The sequence below is a fragment of the Adiantum capillus-veneris genome, chromosome 3, assembly GCF_014529385.1.
Source record: "Adiantum capillus-veneris isolate H3 chromosome 3, ASM1452938v2, whole genome shotgun sequence".
Classification (NCBI taxonomy): Eukaryota; Viridiplantae; Streptophyta; class Polypodiopsida; order Polypodiales; family Pteridaceae; genus Adiantum; species Adiantum capillus-veneris.
Genome location: NC_140933.1, coordinates 72,080,451 through 72,085,023, shown reverse-complemented (window position 1 = coordinate 72,085,023; position 4,573 = coordinate 72,080,451). Strand labels below are relative to the sequence as shown.

The window sequence follows — 4,573 nt, the reverse complement described above, 5'->3', positions numbered from 1 at the left end:
TCACTTGTAATCAATCCGCAATCATTGGCTAAAGCGAGTATGGATTGGGATGTATGGTTATCTCCTACTTCTTCTCCTATAGCGGCTCACACCTCGCTATCTCTCTCTCTCCATCTCCCTCCACTTCTTCTTCCTCTTTGTGTAAGAACATAGATCCGTAGAGGGTGGGTCTTTCCCTCTACATTTGGCGACCACGGAATTCTTTCTCACTACCTACGATGAGTGTGCTGAAGTCGGTGAAAGCTGTGACTGGGGTAAAGGGCGGCCTAGATCTGTTGTGGCTTACCATACCTATCATGGAGGCAAAGGCGGTTGTGGCCCCTGCTTAGAAGAGAGCATGTTGATAAGGGCGCTACTGATGAAGAAATGGGTGTTGCTTATGGAAGAAAGGGAGTGCAAAAAGGGAGCAGCAAGATGCGGTGCTGTGCAATTGAACCATTGGGCGGTGCTACCAGGAGGGAAGCTTTGGTCAATAATCAGAATAGCTCCAGGCGGCTGTGGCTGTTGAACAGAAAGGAGATGGTTAATTGGGAAAGAAAGGGGAAATACATGCACACTCTGTAGCAGCTAATTTTGGGTGTGGTCTTTGGGCTCTCGACGATATGTTTTGCAGACGCGTTAAGCCCGGACAAGGCTGTTGTATCAGAGTATCGACCTGGTGGCAATGCATGCAAAGAAAGCTTGAATCCCGAACACAAGGAAGTTTGGAGTAGCCCAACTACAAAGATTGATTCCATGCGGTTACATGCTAGTGAAGTCAGCACCATCAACAATCCAGGCCGGTTACAGAGTTGAGGAAATGGTGCTAGGGTGCTAGTTCTTCTCTGCCCGAATGCAGGCATAGTCAAAGTGCTGGTGCGGGGTAGTGTGGTGCTATTGCTGAATGGCGATGCTATGTGCTCGGGTTGCTGACTATGGCATGGCAATGTGCTATCCATAGTTTTTTTCCAAGCAGCAGAGAAGTGGAGTGCTGCCTTGTCGTGTTTAGATTGTCGGGCACACTGTTGCGGTCAAGGGGTGCGGTAGTTAATGTGCGAAATTGAATGGATTCAGGAAATATTTCTCGCAAAGTATTGCTATGTGGAATTAAGAAAGCAATGGGATGCTCATGCGAGCGAGGATGAATGATATACAACATGAGAGCAAAGTGTTGTGGAAGAAATAAATTGCGGAGATGCGATTTTGAGATTGTGGAAGTACTCCAACTGCGAGCAACAATGCAGCGGCAGGGAAATTCTTGCACTTACTCTTCATTGTGCTAGAAGTCTCAACTTCCATGTTCCTCTTTTAATTGAACCAAGGGTGGTTATGTCCAAGAGATCAAGGTTGATGCGGCATAGGGACATATCGACGAAGAGCGAATGGAGCGTCTATGACCCTGCATCAAATTCATGAAGGGACGGCCAAAAGTTTTTGCGATTATGCAGCAAAGAGGACCATGCTATGTTGCAGTTTTCAGTGTGCTGCGGAAAGACGTGATTTCCTTTTCTGTTCATGTTGCTGGAAATGCATCAATTGTTTCATACTTCTTGCACTTGAGGTCCTCTGCCTCGGCTATGCCTAAAAAGATTTGTAAAACAAATTGTAATAGAGCACTTGCACATAACCAAGGCACTTGACTTCTAATCAAGGGTCACTTGATGGGTTCACGTCCTCCGTGCGTGCCAAGTGTTATGGTGTGGGCCATACACCATAAATACAAGGGATAGGAACTTAGTCTAAGGGTAAAGGGGATCTCAAGGGGCAAGCACGAAGGGTCATAAGGGGATATGAAAGGGTATGAGAAGTTCCTTATATAAGAGGGTACTCTTATCACTTATAATAAGCCCCCAATCATTGGATAAATAAAGCAAGTATGGATTGGGATGTATGGTTATCTCCTACTTCTTCTCCTGTAAAGGTCACACCTCTCTATCTCTCCATCTCTCTATACTTCTTCTTCCTCTCTGTGATAAGAACATAGAGCCGTAGAGGGTGGGTCTTGCCCTCTACATTTGGCGACCGCGGGATTCTTTCTCACTACCTACTATGATGGTGATGAAGTCGGTGAAAGCTGTGACTGGGGCAAAGGGCGGCCCATATCTCTTGTGGCAAAGGGCGGCCCATATCTCTTGAGGCAAAGGAGGTTGTGGCCCCTGCTGAGAAGAGTGTGCACGCATGCTGATAAGGCGCTACCGATGGAGAAACGGGTGCTGTTTTATGGAAAAGAGAAATGATACGTTTTAAAAACTTAAAGCGCAGGATTGGTTGCAGTTTCTAGACCGAGCTGGTCGGAAGGTGTCATCCACCAGTGTCTCGCGGCTCCAGTCGCTCCCCAAGTCGAAGGCGTTGATGTTGACGTATTCGGGCAGCCAGTCGGGAGAATCTCCGGCGGGGGTGAGCACCAGCTGCGCCGTACACAACTGCGTGAGGCAATCCTCTTGTTCTGTCCTGACGAACTCGTCAAGGGCACCCTGCTCAAAGTCGTTGCCGTTGGGGTCATCCAGATTTGTGAACTTTCTTTCTTGGTATAAGCCAGGTAGTGGCAAGTTCCTATCCACGGTTGCATCTTGCTAGAAAACGGCACAACTGCAGTTAATTTCACCGGCCATATCTCATAGTCGCAGCCCTGCAACCAGATCATCAATAACATATTCTATTAATCAGGGCCACAGTCAAGACTAATCACAGCACGTCTTATAATTATCAGGCCGCTCTCATTAATGTTATACTATACAGAATGTAACCATCTATGTATTGTGCGCCATGAAGTACATGCATAAATTATAAGCAAGAATGTACGCACGCAATACGTATCTTTCTAAGAATGAGTAAACACACATATTTTGTTATTAGCCGCAGCTACTGGACTCCTATTAATGGACTGAGCTAGCTGCAACAGGAACAGCAACGTGAATGAGCCCACTCATGGACCGTCCAGCCATGGTTGTTTCTGCAGAGGAGGAGTATGGCAGAGGAGTTGTAGTTATACAACGTCAGATGACTGTAGTACTCTGCTTTAATTAGGAAGGAGCGCCCGAGATTTATAAGAGCTGACCGTTAGGTCGACCAGCCTGGCCAAGTTCCAGTTAGGACCAGCGGCCTGGCCCGCGTTCTGAACGATACCACGTCAAGCTGCACGTCCCTGGCACAAAACCTGCTGCACGAGAGAGAGAGAGAGAGAGAGAGAGAGAGACAGAGAGAGAGCCTTTATCCACGTTGCAAGGCCATGGCCATCGCCCGCCTGCCCCCCAGGCTATGGCGCTGTCGAGGTCTTGCAGCTGCAGCAGCGCCTGACCCCGTTTGTTCTCCGCTACCCCTAAAATATAATTTTACATGCTTTTCACATGGATTGTCGACTACTCGGGGCTCTGATCACAGAGGAGATCCCAAGCTCAATTTTGGAGGACGCTGATCTTAAGCGGTTGAAAGAGCAGCATCTCAATGCGTGCTGACAGCTGAGTTGCATGTAAGAAGCTTTGCAAATGTGATTTTGCAGGACACGGTAAGATCAAAGAGGAAGGATCTTAGTATGCACTTGGTTTGTTTTCCTCTCAACCTGGCGAGTGTTGTAGTTTCATGCTGTGAGATTGTTTTTTTATCCTAGTCGGTGTGTGCTTGTAAGTTGAGATAAGTAGTGTTTTGGTCGTATTTGTTGGAAGTTCAAACTGGCAGAGAAGCATTGCTATAGAGGTGCCCCGCTCCGGCTTTCTTCTGTCATGTTTTTGGTGCCGCCACCGAGGAGCTAGTTTGAGTACCTTCAGACAGAGATTTGGGAGGTGGTTACATATTCAAAAGCACAAAGGTTGATCAAGATTTCAAATGGATACAAGTGAGGTCTATCATGTATATTGCTTTTGTGGAAGGAAAGACGAAGATGTAGAAGCATGGGTGGCTTTGGCTGATGATTTACTTTTGGAGCTTGGCATGTATGATGATGAGGAAAGGGCTGATTTTATGTATCAGAGCTTGTGTGAAGATGCTATGCAATTTTATGATAGTCTTCCCATACATGTGCAGTACAACTGACAATTGATGAAGGTTGCGTTGCTGAAGCATTATGTGGAGCTTGAGGTGCCAGCCATGCATTCTCGATACTTTTATGGTACAGATAAGGAATGCATAAAATCTTGGATTGCACGGGTAGAAGAAGAGATGTTGCAACTTTGCATTGTACATGTGCGGCAAAAGTGAACTTTGCGTCTCAGGGCCTTTTTGGTGATGCTTTCGTCTTTATGCATATGCTTCTTAATGATTGGCGCCAGAGTTGGTTGGCTTTGAAGTTTTCACTACTGATGCGTTACTGGAGGTTGCCAAAGTCTCAAGATGCAATAGAAAGGTCTGTTGTCGTTGCTTTTGAGCCAGTACAAAATGAGTTTTGAAAAGCGGTGCAAAGTGGGCTTAGCTTGAATCTTTTGCTTATGATGTAAATGACTTGTATGTGAAGAACAATTTTCCTATGAATCATGCAATGAGAGATCCTTGCAGCATGAGTGTTTCATGTAGGATGAATGTTGATGATGAAAATTATGAGAGTGAATATAGTAGTGAATGTGAATCTGAAGGTGGTAGTGTGGACTTGACATCTGATACT

The 4,573-nt window shown here is 46.1% G+C and overlaps 2 pseudogenes; one reads left to right on the top strand and one right to left on the bottom strand.

Moving 5' to 3' along the window:
- Positions 1 to 2,121: 2,121 nt before the first annotated feature.
- On the bottom strand, positions 2,122 to 2,632 carry LOC147461089 (uncharacterized; annotated as a pseudogene).
- A 1,169-nt stretch (positions 2,633 to 3,801) lies between these two features.
- On the top strand, positions 3,802 to 4,361 carry LOC147461088 (uncharacterized; annotated as a pseudogene).
- Positions 4,362 to 4,573: the final 212 nt, after the last annotated feature.